We start from the raw sequence: 14,956 nt of genomic DNA, 5'->3' as shown, positions 1-14,956 counted from the left end.
TGCGAACGTAATGCTTCACAGTCTTTGCGAGACGTGGCCAGTAGTAGGAGCGTTGAATCCGTTGCAGCGTGCGCGTATAGCCGAGGTGTCCGGACGATGGCTCATCATGACACGCACGTAAAATGTCACCACGAAGCGTAGTTGGCGCAACAAGCAGATACATAGCTTGTGTAGGATGAAAGTTCTTTTTGTAAAGCACTCCATCGCGGAAACAAAAGGAGGATAGCGAGCGTGCAAAGCTTTGAGGAGGGTGGGAATTGCGTCCTTCCAGGTAGTCAATGAGCGGAATGAGCTCCGAGTCGTGACGCTGTTGCTCAGCTAAGCGGGTTGCTGATACGACAGAAAGAAAAGTGTCGTCGTCTTCAAGGTCAGTGTTGGCATTTTCGACCGGTGCACGTGAGAGACAGTCGGCGTCGGTGTGTTTCCGCCCAGATTTGTGGACGATGGTGACATCGAAATCTTGTAGCCGAAGGCTCCATCGTGCTAGACGACCTGAGGGTTCTTTGAGATTTGCGAGCCAACAAAGGGAATGGTGGTCGCTAACTACCCTGAATGGGCGGCCATACAAGTATGGGCGGAACTTTGTTATGGCCCAGACAACAGCGAGGCATTCCTTCTCGGTTGCAGAATAGTTTTTTTCCGCTGGGGATAACGTTCTGCTCGCATAAGCGATCACGCGCTCTACGCCATTATGCCACTGAACTAATACCGCTCCTAGTCCAACGTTGCTGGCGTCATTGTGTAATTCCGTGTCAGCGCTTTCGTCAAAATGACCCAGTACAGGCGGAGCCTGGAGGAGGTTTCGGAGCGTGTCGAACGCATGACACTGATCGGGACCCCATACAAACGAGACACCGTCTTTTGTAAGCTTGTTGAGGGGTTCAGCAATCTTCGAAAAGTTTTTGACAAAGCGCCTGTAATACGCACAGAGCCCCAGAAATCGGCGTAGGTCGCGCTTATTTGTGGGCACGGGAAAAGCGGCAACAGCGCGGGTTTTCTCCGGGTCTGGGCGGATGCCGGCATGGCTCACAACGTCACCAAGGAACTTCAGTTCTTCATATCTAAAATGACATTTCTCGGGTTTGAGAGAAAGCCCCGCTGTTCTGATTGCCTGAAGTACTGCATGAAGGCGTTGGACGTGTTGTTCAAACGTGTCTACAAAGACCACGACGTCATCAAGGTAAACAAGACATGATTGCCATTTGAGCCCTGTGAGAACCGTATCCATCATTCTTTGGAAAGTAGCTGGCGCTGAGCATAGACCGAAAGGCAACACTTTAAACTCGTACAGGCCGTCGGGAGTAATAAACGCCGTCTTTTCGCGGTCGCGCTCATCCACTGCGATTTGCCAGTAGCCGCTACGTAAATCCATGGAAGAAAAATATTTAGCGTTGCGTATACGGTCCAACGAGTCATCTATCCGAAGTAGAGGATAAACGTCCTTTTTGGTGACCTTGTTGAGTTTACGGTAATCAACGCAAAAACGCAACGTACCGTCCTTCTTCTTTACTAGCACAACTGGCGAAGCCCAGGGACTGGTTGATGGCTGGATGACGTCGTCCTGAAGCATATGCTGGACTTGGTCACGTATAGCGTCTTGCTCTTTTTGCGACACCCTATAGGCGTGTTGTCGGATGGGTCTCTCGGTGGATTCCGTGATGATACGGTGCTGAGCAAGTGGTGTCTGTTTAACCCTTGACGTAGTGGCAAAGCAGTCTTGAAATGAGCCGAGTAAACGCAAAAGGCTTTCTCGTTGAGACGAAGGTAGTCTCTCGTTTACGTCGAGAGTGCTCGTGAACGCCTCGTCAGGGTGGCCATTCGATGAAAATAAAGCTAACGTTGGCGAACCATCGGCATCGGCAAGTTCTTCACAATATGCAATGGCAGTGTGTCTCGTTAGGTGGCGATATTCGTCGCTGAAGTTTGTGACCAGCAGGTGAACATGCCTATTGCTAGGCTGAATGATTCCTCGGGCAACACAGATTTGTCGTGAAATAAGGAGAGACAAATTGGCCTCTGCAATTACCGCGTCAGACATGTCCTGTCCCAATTCTACTTCGACAAAGGGGCTGCTTCGATGTGGGAGAGTCAGAGAATCGTCGGTAACACGAAGTGCTCTTTTCCGGAATTGTGTACTGTCAGTTGCAGCGCAAAAAGGATCCTCGAACGACACAAGTAATTCACGGAGGTCGATGAAGGCGCCGTATTCACGAAGGAAGTCCATTCCTAGAATGACTGGCCGAGAGCACACGCGCAATACGAGGAAAGAGCCTGCAAATGTCGACGTACGTATACGAATGCGTGCCGTGCACATACCGGTAGGCATCACCAGATGGCCCCCTGCCGTGCGCAACTGCGGTCCTTGCCATGGTGTGGTAACCTTCCTCAGTTCAGATGCCAGTGCGGCGCTCATTACGGAATAGTCGGCCCCGGTGTCGACGAGGGCGTTGACAGCATGATTGTCGACGAAGACGGCGATTTCGGCAGAAACGATCTTTCTGCTGTCAGAGAACACTGCAGAACCGGAATGGTCCTTGTCTGGTCGTTGCGTGGAATGAGGGTCTTTTACAGTTCGCCGGGCCGCGACTTCACCCCCAGAAGTCGCCGTTCCTAGTTTCCCCTGCGGGGACTTGGTGACCGGCTCCTGAAAGGAGCGGAAGACGATGTGGGCAAACTGGGTGACGTAGACCGGCGAGGCGACGGTGATCTCGACTGGTGGTGCTGAACAGTCGAAGGTGTTCGCTGGCCCGTGAAATAGACTTAGATTTCGCGGGGGCGCTCACCGTAGCGCGGGCATCGAGCTTCAGGATGGAAGCCGCGGAGACCTAGTTGCCGGTATTGACAGTTCCTGTATACGTGACCCGCTTCGCCGCAGTGATAGCAGAGCGGACGGTTATCCGAGGTGCGCCACGTGCTTGCCTTGCTACCACTTTGTCTTGAGGTAGACTGCAGATAGGTTGGTGTGCTCGGGAACCTTGAGCCGTGAGGCGGGCTCGAAGCAGTGGTGTGGAATGACTGCATAGCCTGGTACCTGGGCCGCATAGCAGGATCTGTAGCCGGTGGCGCAGGGGATCGCAATGCCGCTGCGTATGTCAGGACTGGCGCCTCGGGAATCGGTGGTGTGATTGGGGTCAGGGGTGTGACGGCCTGCCGGACTTCTTGTCTGATTACATCCGCGAGGGCAGACACAGGTTGATGGGATCCCACCGCCTGAAGCTGTCGCAGTTTGTCCCGAACAATACTTCGAATGAAGTCTGCGAGGGCCTGTCTCTCGCTGTCAGAGCCGATAGAGCATGCGGTGGCCGGGATCTGGCGTTCGTATTGTGATGACCGCTGCTGCAGCGTACGTTCCATTGTGTTCGCCTCACTGATGAACTGGGCGACTGTCGTTGGTGGATTGCGCATGAGCCCAGCGAAAAGCTGTTCTTTTACTCCACGCATCAAATGCCTCATCTTCTTTTCCTCGGGCATGGCGGGGTCCGCGCGCTTGAAGAGCCGAAGCATGTCCTCGACAAACATGGATACTCGTTCGTTCGGCCGCTGGTTTCTGCAGGATATAGCTTGTTCGGCCCTCTCCTTCCTCTCGGTGTTCCGAAAGGCGTCACGGAGCTGACGGCTAAACTCTTGCCAGGTTGCAAAGGAGCCCTCGTGGTTCTCGTACCATGTCTTCGCAGAATCCTCCAAGTGAAAGTAAACTCTGCGCAGCTTGCGAACATCGTCCCATTCGTTGATACAGGCAACCCGATCAAAGTGTTCCAGCCAGTCATCAACATCCTCGAAGATATCTCCATGGAACGGCTTTGGTGTCTGTGGCGCATGAAAAACATGGGCGAGAAGAGAACCATGGGCATCGCTGGTTTGGACCGCCTGGCTTGTCATCGAAGTTGCCATCTTTCTGGGTGTCGATGTCAAGGGACCAAATTCAGGGGGTAACCCACGCAGGCGGTGGCTGCTTCTTGCTCTGGGAGATGTAGCTGTCTCCACGATGGCCGACACAGCCGAAGTACACGTACCCAGCACTTCCACCAGTAATGTCGCGAGCAAAAACAAGATCTGCAGCCAGGAGTTCACCCGAACCGGGGCAACCAAAAAACGTTCTCTTCTTCTTCGTAGCCCAAAACGGGTATGAGCCACAGCGGCTCGTTCATCAATGGTGGCAATATTCACAGAGTGAATGATGGAGAGTGGGGCGAAGCATCCGTCCGTCCATTCGTTCTTGCTTCCGTCCGTCCATGCGTGCGTCTGTGTGGCCGCCCGTGCGTACATCCGCCCGTCCGTGCGTGCGTCTGTTCGTGCGTCCACATGTCCATCTGTGCGTCCGTCCCCACGTTCGTCCATGCATCCGCTCCTGCGTCCGTCCATGCGTTCATCCGTCCGTGCAGCCATCCGCGCGTCAGTCTATGCATTTGTCTGTGTGTGCGTTCGTCCACCTATTCAACACTCCAAGTACTACCATCTCACATCTTTTCATCATATATTTCTCATATAGAAGCACTGTCATCCAGTGGACATTCCAAGGACTGAACGAGAGGAGGCACACGCACACTTTCTTAGGGCTTGCGCTTCGTGTCTACTTCCCACCTTTAACCACCTCGAGTTCACTGTATTCATGGCACTGCGGCCCAACGCTCGCTAAACCTTCCTAAAACCAAGGGGGTTACACCCAGCGAGTATAACGTAGCAACCCTTTCTTGTCAGATAGTGCTCAATTTACATGCCAATGGCTGCTAAGGGGTAATGAGAGACAGGAGAATTCGGCTTTTTAGTTAACGCGCACACTGCGATTTTTTTCTTATTGTTCGACAACGCACAGAAGAAACCTCCTTTGAGGTTTCTTTCGGCACCACATTCGAGGTCAAAATCTAAGACTGGTTACACACTACTACTACTACTACTACTACTACTACTACTACTACAAAGGACGAACGGGTGCCGGTTTAAGGAGCTTCGCCCCTAAAAAGGTGCGCGCGTGCTGCTCCTCTATAGTCCGGCTGTGGAGGTGGCTACTTACTACTACGATGACTACTACATACATCGCAGACGCACGACCCACGGAATAGGGAGCTTCGCCCCCCCCCCCCCCAAATAGAAAAAATAAGGCCACTCCCACGCCTTGTATAGGGATAGTTTTCATGCGAAGCAGTCGACGAGTAGATGGGCTGCCATATTTAGCATGAACCAAGGGTTCCTAGCTGGATCAACGTGTTTGTGGAAATAGTAGTAGATGTGTGCATATTGTTGGCTTACCTTACACGTCGACAACACTGACTTCATTATTATCTCTGCTTTTCATTATAGCTGTGCCAAGGAGAGGAGCCTTTCAAATTTTCTTCCGGGTAACTTTTGGTACTAGGTAATATCAGTACCCACATTATTGAACGTACGTCAGTATTATAAATATGAAGTACACTTCACAATGCGATGATGTGAATATATTGTCACGTGGTCGTGATGTAGACGAAGGAAGCAAATGGCGTGTCCAACATGAAACCCTTTTTTTTGCTGGACTTGTGGCAGGGAAACCGAAAGTCAAAAACAACCAACAGCAGCGCACACAACGTCGGCCGTTCATAAACTGATTCGTGGCAAGGTGCATCGGCATCTATTCGCAACTCCAGAAAGCGCTTCGTCTGTCGGTAAATGGTCGAAAAAAAATGGCAGATCCCACGTACAGTGGGAATCAATGACATGCGAAGCACAAATAAGAAATGTTGATATGTCACTTTAAAATCAGCACAACGTTACGAGGTGGAGATAAATTATGCCATACTTGACTTCCGTGTCATGGTTATCATGTTTGCATGTGTCGTTTACCTTCGTCATCTATTCACGTCACGTGATACCATATTTAGTGTATATGGAGCTAGCGAAACGGCCGCGAGCACGCTATAAGCGTGGTATGTTGTCAGGTTCCTACACGACACGCGTGTCAGGATTATCATGTTTGCACCAGTCATATATTTAGTCCTCAGTTGACGCCACGCAACACCAAATTTAGTATATTTGGAGCTAGCAAAACAGCCGCTAGCGCATCAAGAAGGACCCAATATACTCCGATGTAGCGTTGACGCGAGCGCACGCTGGGCACAGCGACGCTACCTTAGCACAACGCGAGCACTCTATAGTCTGCCGCCAGGCGCGCCGACGGCAAGCGGCGCGCAATGCCACATGCTGCATTTCGCGATGATGTGTTACCCAGACAACAGTGGGTCTCCTTAATTTCATGATGGAGGGAGGCCGGACGCGCTGAAACACGCATGCGTCAAAGCAACGCAGTGCGGCGCGCGCCTACGAGTATATATGGCAGGACTGGCGCCTGGCGTGGCAACGCCGGCGTGACGCGACGAAATGAACGGCGGCGAGCAAGCGCACCACTTCACGTCGGAGTGTATTGGCGTCTTGACGGTGGCATTTAGTCATGTACTCACATGACATGCATCTCATGCTTATCACGTTTGCACCAGTCATGTACCTTCGTCATACATTGGCGTCACGTAATACCGAGTTTGGTACACGTGAAGCTAGCGAAACGGCCGCGAACGCATCATGAGCGTAGCATAAAGTCATGCTGTTACATGACACACATCTCATGTTAATCATGTTTGCAACAGTATCATACCTTCGTCATCCTTTTACGTCCCGTAATACCAAATTTGGTATAAGTGAAGCTAGCAAACCAGCTGCCACTGCATCATGAGCATGCCATGTCATCATCATCATCATCAGCCTGACTACGTCCACTGCAGGACAAAGGCCTCTCCCATGTTCCGCCAGTTAACCCGGTCCTGTGCTTGCTGCTGCCAATTTATGCCCGCAAACTTCCTAATCTCATCTGCCCACCTAACCTTCTGTCTCCCCCTAACCCGCTTCCCTTCTCTGGGAATCCAGTCAGTTACCCTTAATGACCAGCGGTTATCCTGTCTACGCGCTACATACCCTGCCCATGTCCATTTCTTCTTCTTGATTTCAGCTATGATATCCTTAACCCCCGTTTGTTCCCTAATCAACTCTGCTCTCTTCTTGTCTCTTAAGGTTACACCTACCATTTTTCTTTCCATTGCTCGCTGCGTCGTCCTCAATTTAAGCTGAACCCTCTTTGTAAGTCTCCAGGTTTCTGCTCCGTAGCTAAGTACCGGCAAGATACAGCTGTTATACACCTTCCTCTTGAGGGATAGTGGCAATATACCTGTCATAATTTGAGAGTGCTTGCCGAATGTGCTCCACCCCATTCTTATTCTTCTAGTTACTTCTATCTCGTGGTTCGGCTCTGCGGTTATTACCTGCCCTAAGTAGACATAGTCTTTTACAACTTCAAGTGCACTGTTACCTATCTCGAAGCGCTGCTCCTTGCCGAGGTTGTTGTACATTACTTTCGTTTTCTGCAGATTAATTTTAAGACCAACCTTTTTGCTCTCCTTGTCTAACTCCGTAATCATGAGTTGCAATTCGTCCCCCGAGGTTCTCAGCAATGCAATGTCATCGGCGAAGCGCAGGTTACTAAGGTATTCTCCATTGACTCTTATCCCTAACTGTTCCCATTCTAGGCTTCTGAAAACCTCCTGTAAGCACGCGGTAAATAGCATTGGGGAAATTGTGTCCCCCTGCCTTACACCCTTCTTGATTGGTATTCTGTTGCTTTCTTTATGAAGCACTATGGTAGCAGTTGATTCCCTGTAGATTTCTTCCAGAATGTTTATATATACTTCATATACGCCCTGATTCCGCAGTGTTTGCTTGACGGCTGATATCTCTACTGAATCAAACGCCTTCTCGTAATCTATGAAGGCTATGTATAGGGGTTGGTTATACTCTGAGCATTTCTCTATTACCTGACTGATAGTATGAATGTGGTCAATTGTTGAGTAGCTTGTTCGAAATCCTGCTTGTTCCTTTGGTTGATTGAATTCTAATGTTTTCTTTGCTCTGTTAGCAATTACCTTTGTAAATAGCTTGTATAATACAGAGAGCAAGCTGATCGGCCTGTAATTCTTCAAGTCCTTGTCATCTCCTTTCTTATGTATTAAGATGATGTTAGCGTTCTTCCAAGACTCTGGTACTCTTCCTGTCAGGAGACACCTCGTAAACATGGTGGCTAGTTTTTCTAACACAATCTGTCCTCCATCTTTCAGCAGATCTGATGTTACCTGATCCTCACCAGCAGCTTTGCTCCTTTGCATGCTCTCCAAAGCTTTTCTGACTTCTTCTATCATTACCGGTGGGGTGTAATCTGGGTTACTGCTAGTTCTTATAGTATTAAGGTCGTGGTTGTCTCGGCTACTGTACAGATCTTTGTGAAACTCCTCCGCTATTTTAACTATCCTATCCATATTGGTAGTTATTTTGCCTTCTTTGTCCCTTAGTGCATACATCCGACTTTTGCCTATCCCAAGTTTCCTCTTCAATGCTTTGACACTTCCTCCGTTTTTTAGAGCGTGTTCAATTCTCTCCATGTTATACCTTCTTACATCGCATACCTTACGTCTATTAATCAACTTCGAAAGCTCTGCCAGTTCTATTTTGTCTGTTGTACTTGACACTTTCATGATTTGACGCTTCTTAATCAGGTTCTTTGTTTCCTGGGAAAGCTTGCCAGTGTCCTGTTTAACTACCTTGCCTCGAACTTCCACTGCATACTCCGTAATGATACTCGTCAGATTATCATTCATTGTATCTACGCTAAGGTTGGTTTCCTCACTAAGAGCCGAGTACCTGTTCTGCAGTGACACTCTGAATTCCTGTACTTTCCCTCTCAGTGCTAGCTGATTGATTGGTTTCTTGCGTATCAGTTTCTGTCGTTCCTTCTTCAAGTCTAGGCGAATTCGAGACCGTACCATTCTATGGTCACTGCATGGCATGTAGTCATGCTATAACATGGCACGCATCTCCTAACTATCGTGTTTGCACCAGTCACATACCTTCGTCATTCATTGGCATCGCGTAATACCGAGTTTGGTACACGTGAAGGCAGCGAAACGGCCGCGAGAGCATCATGATAGTAGCATGTAGTCATGCTGTTACATGACACACATCTCATGTTAATCATGTTTGCACCAGTATCATACCTTCGTCATCCATTTACGTCCTGTAATACAAAATTTGGTATAAGTGAAGCTAGCAAACCAGCTGCCACTGCATCATGAGCATGGCACGTAGTCATGTTATAACATGACACGCATCTCCTAACTATCATGTTTGCACCAGTCACATACCTTCGTCATTCATTGGCATCGCGTAATACCGAGTTTGGTACACGTGAAGGTGGCGAAACGGCCACGAGCGCATCATGATCGTAGCATGTAGTCATGCTGTTACATGACACACATCTCATGTTAATCATGTTTGCACCAGTGTCATACCTTCGTCATCCATTTACGTCCCATAATACCAAATTTGCTATAAGTGAAGCTACCAAACCAGCTGCCACTTTATCATGAGCATGGCATGTAGTCATGTTATAACGTGACAGGCATCTCTTAACTATGATGTTTGCACCAGTCACATACCTTCGTCATTTATTGGCATCGCGTTATACCGGGTTTGGTACACGTGAAGCTAGGGAAACGGCCGCGAGCGCATCATGAGCGTAGAACATAGTCATGTTGTTGCATGGCACGCATGTCATGAATTTCATGTTAGGGTCTGCCGATTGTGTTCGTCATGCAATGTTATCATACCACACTACTTTTGCAACATGCCATTTGAACTAAACCATCGCATGAGCTGCAGGACCATGAATTGTAAATCATGACATTCATGACATACCCTTCATGATTTTCATGTTATGACTTGTGAAATATGTTCTTCATACAGTCATGTTGTGCCATACCAAGTTTTGTATGGATACCATTATCTTAACGGCTAGGAGAACTAAATGTCGTATGCGGCTAGATAGATAGATACGCTCGAAATCGCCGAAGATCGCTAAGAGTTGCTTCGCATATAAAACAATGATGGCCGCTTAACTGGGTGAACGAGGCACTTGGCGCTGTGCAGACGTTTGTTGATTGTGGCGTCAGGTCGCTTTGTTTCGTCGAAGGCTGCACATCGCCTCATTCTAACCGGCATAAAGGATTTTATACTCGCCAAAGAGCGGACATAGTGGTGCTGTGCGCGCAAACGTCGAGCCTCATTGGTGAACCTCATCAGATTCACGTCAAGTTGAAGAACCAGTGAGCCTTGGGTTGAAGAATGTATAGCGGGTCTCTCTGAAAGATGCTAGCTCTTTTGTGCTGCGTTGCTACGCTGTTCTGGGCAAGATCTTAACAGTTTTCGATGTATATACACAGCGACTCGTGCTGCCGATTGCGTGTATACCATAGAATTCCAGTGTCCAGTAAAAAGCTAAACACGCATGCTGTTCACTTCAATATAAAACAGAGCTATGCCCTGGCCAGTGTATTCTGATACAAGACAAATCGTTGTTTTGATTGTAAGAGGAGTGCTCTTTCCTTTTCGTTCGCGATCATGTTATGAAGTTTCTATGTGCTTGCGAACACTCGCTTGCTCGTGTTGTGAGTAGTTGATAATTCAGACAGAAATACGTATGCACATTACGCGCACTACGAATGCACAGATGTGGCCCCACCGCGGCGGTCTATCTAAGGTACTCGGCTGCTGACCCACAGGTCGCGGGTTCGAATCCAGGCTGCGGCGGCTGCATTTCCGATGGAGGCGGAAATGTTGTAGGCCCGTGTGCTCAGATTTGGGTGCACGTTAAAGAACCCCAGGTGGTCGAAATTTCCGGAGCCCTCCACTACGGCGTCTCTCATAATCATATGGTGGTTTTGGGACGTTCAACCCCACAAATCAATCGAATGCACAGATGTGATATTGTCACGTGGTCATGACATCGACAAAGGGAGTAGACTGTAGGTCGACAATGAATCTTTCTTTTGCCGAACTTGTGGCCGGCGAACGGAAAGTCAGATTACAGCGAAATCCACTGGCACTGATTGCGGCGAAGAGAGCGCCGGCCGTCGATCAACTGACAAGCGGCGAAGCGTGTCGGCAATTATAGACTTGCCATCGAACATTCTAGCGTCTTCGCTAGCGGTACCACAATTATTTGTAATGTTCGCGAAGTGGGCGTAATCTTTACAAAATGATCTACAACAGCCCTGAAGCTTCATGAACACTGCAGACGCTGCTTTGCGCTGAGAATTACTTACAGTGCAACGGGGCTATGACAAAACTCGAGGAATGAATAGGGTAATATATATACGCATGAACAGACATGCGCGCACGCCACTCACATGCGACATTCGCGCGCGCGTTTGTGTGTATGGAAATGCGCACATGGGAAATGAAACATATGTTTTGGGGGAAAGGACTACAGAAGCTTAATATGACTTACACAGAAAACAAGCGTATGTGAAAAATGCACTCCCGCGCGTACTGCAACAAATTTGCTGAAGTGCTGGCTTATATAAATGAAACTATGCTCCGCGCTTAGCCACGCTCCTTTCAGCACTATGCCCGAATATTGGTAATAATACACACACGCTAAACAATGATGTACACACTGAAGAGAATCAGGTCGTCGCGAGCGAATTGATTACAGGAAACTACTTACAAGAAACATAGATAATCTACGTCCGATATCCCTTATGTCATGCGCAGGCAAAGTCATGGAGAAAGCCATACAGCTTCGCTTTACGGACTACTTAGAAGAAAATCACATCCTTCCTGACACCATGTTTGGCTTTCATCCGCTTCTTTCAGCTCGAGACGTCCTTTTACAGCTCAAACATGAGATAATCGACCTACCCCAGGTGCCCGACGACAAGAAAGAGCCATCCTAGCAATAAATTTTAAGAAGGCCTTCGATAACGTAAGGCACAACACTATCATGACTAACTTGATAGAACTCGGCTGTGGACCAAGAATGTATGCATACGTGAAAGCTTTCTTAGAAGAACGGACGGCCACAATAGGTATAGGTAATCTATCTTCACAATCTATCACCATGGGTAACCGCGGCACCCCCCAAGGCGCAGTGATATCTCCACTCTTATTTAATATTGCCCTCCTTAAACTACCGCATGCCTTACAACAAATTCCGGGAATCCACCACGCCCTGTACGCCGATGATGTCACCATATGGTCCAAGGGCTCACTGCAACGCATAGAGAGCAACCTCCAAAAAGCAGCCTCGACAGTCCAGTTAATCGGTAACGCAGCGGGTCTGAAATGCTCACCCTCTAAGTCAGAATTGCTTGATTTTCGACACAGATATTCGAAAACCACAGCTCTCAAAATCAAGATAGAGGACACCTACGTCCAGGAAGTCAGAAAAATCCGAATCCTAGGAGCATACTTTAGCAACAAGGGAAACAACGGGATCCCAATACAGAAACTTGGAAACAGGTGCCTCCAAATTTCCCGTATGGTTAGCCGGATTGCCAGTAAGCACAGAGGGCCGAAGGAATACGACCTTTTACGCCTCTTTCAAGCTTTTGTAGTCAGCCTTGTAACATACAGCTATCCCTACCTACAAATATCCAGGACATATGAACAAAAGATCGACGCCATATTGCGTGATACCCTCAAAAAGGCACTGAACCTCCCTAGATGGACGTCTAGTGAATGACTCCAACAACTGGGACTTCACAACACCGCAGCAGAGCTATTCAAAGCCAATCTCGACAATCAAATAATCAGGCTAGCCCTCTCCAGAACTGGCATGGCGGTGCTTTCTAAACTAAACATCACACCACCAACGCATGTTAAGAACAAACATAGGCTGCCGGAGGCATGGCAGACAGGCATCATCATCAAGCCTCTTCCTCGGATTATGAACCCCACATTTCATGCAGGTAGGCGCCAAGCCAGAGCCAAAGCCCATGATAAATACTCAGATGACGAGAGCGCCTTTTTTGTGGACGCCGCCCGGTCACACACAGGACAGTGCACGGTGGCAGTAGTAAACCAGGGGCAATGTGTCGACCGCGTATCTACCATACAGGATGATGTGACAAGCACGGAGGAGGTCGCTATCGCCCTCGCGCTCAGAAACCCAGCGTCAACCTTCGTCCTTACGGACTCAATGACGGCCTATCGCAACTACCTTAAAGGCAAAATCAGTCCTCTAGCACGCAGAATACTTTCACAAACAGCAGAAGGCCGTACTAAGGGAGACTGGAAACAAGTCATATGGATACCTGGCCGCTATGGAGTTAGAGGCAACGAGCTAGCTCATGCCTCCACCCGAGCTCTCTTACCCTGGGACTCTAACTTCAGTGTAGGGACTCTAGCCCTTCCAGATCAGATGGCCCACCTGACCACATACACTGAAACATTACAAAACCAAAGGCTTGCGCGGAGGAAACATCCTCCACCACATCCTCAACTCAGTAAAGCCGCACAGGTAGCCTGGCGCCGCTTACAAACGTTATCGTATTTAAACCCACACGTACTCTCCAAAACCGACCCTGATAAGTACCCCTCACCAACATGCAGGTTATGCAACACTAATATAGCTACACTTTATTACATGGCATGGGAGTGCCAGTGCAACACATCCAAAACAGATGCCTTTAGGGATTTCAGCAGAGATGGATGGGAGGCGGCACTGTCCAGCCTGGACCGGGGGGTCCAAGAGGTCCTGGTGGCCCGCGCATGGACCGGGGCGCAAGTCAATGGGATCCCGGACTAGGGACTCCACCCATTCAGCAATATGTATAATAAAGTTTTTCATTCATCCATACACCTCGATGCCACGCATTGCGGCACACTTCATTCTTTTTTGGACATCGCTTTCTTCTTTTCTGGGCTAGCGCGTGCGGCATGGCAGAAAGAAAAACTCTATGCGGCTTCTTCTCGGCGCGGTAACCTATCTCCTTTCAAGGTTCACGCTGTTAGCGCCGTTTCCAGGTGCAACTGCTGAGTGGCGAGTGCTTAGCTGGAGTAGCACATTCATGTGGCATCGAACATTCAAACATTACCACTGGCGGCCATGTTTGTTCGAGAATAAACTCTGCTGTTCGCATGTGCACGCTCATGTCCAGCAGATGACGAAAAAACAATCCAGACTGCTCCCAGACACTGTGGCGCGAATCGCGCAAGGCAGTATCTACACGTTCAGAAGGCCGGTAACGTGACACATGGAAAGAAGGGAGCATGTGTGGCAATACGGAACCTGTATAAGCGTATTCCACTAGGACTGAGCAGAATGTCGCTTAATTATTATAGGAGTACAAACGCAATGATATTGAAAGTTGGGCTAGTTCTTGTGGATGAATTTTTTCGTTACAGCGCAAGTCTGAAGAACACAGAAGGGACGATTTCTGACTTGCAAATGAAAGATTTTTTTTCAAGAACAAAAGAACGTAACGCTGAAATTTTCAATTGCGGGTCATCGCTCGTCTGTGTCCCTTCCGTCTTCGTTGGTCCCGCGCTGTAACTAAAAACACATTTAAATTTATTAGACTCCTAAAAGCAAATACAACACCAGAACCTCGCACAGACGTTAATGTGACATTAAAAATCTCTCGTAGTACTGCATATGCAGCAAAATTTATTCATTTACTATAATATTTGATAGACATCGAGACTTCAGGTCTCTTTTTAGTTTTTACTTTCAACATTCAGAACTTTGAAATAAAAGCTGCTTGATAGTTTATTTTATTCGTAGATTTCATAGCCACAACCACAATTGACGCTGCACCGACAATAGGTCTGCACAGGGTCTTTTTCAAAAGGAGTTTCTAGACTTGGCATGGCTCTGTGGTAGAATAATTGGTTGCCCCGTAGAATGCCTTGTTTGGATTCCTGCTGAGACCATGATATCTATCATTTGCGTTTTTCAGGCCAGCGCGCCTCCTCTATACTTCTGTACCTGCCTGGGCAAAAAAAAAAAGAGGAGTGCAAGGGAACTGGCCGTCTGCGCTAGCGAGGCTTTTAGCCTCCAAACGCCATTACTCGAGTATAGATCAAAGGATGCCTATCTCGCACGCAG

The sequence above is a fragment of the Rhipicephalus microplus genome, chromosome 6, assembly GCF_043290135.1.
Source record: "Rhipicephalus microplus isolate Deutch F79 chromosome 6, USDA_Rmic, whole genome shotgun sequence".
NCBI lineage: Eukaryota > Metazoa > Arthropoda > Arachnida > Ixodida > Ixodidae > Rhipicephalus > Rhipicephalus microplus.
The sequence above is the reverse complement of the archived record's forward strand: the minus strand, read 5'-3'. Positions refer to the sequence as shown.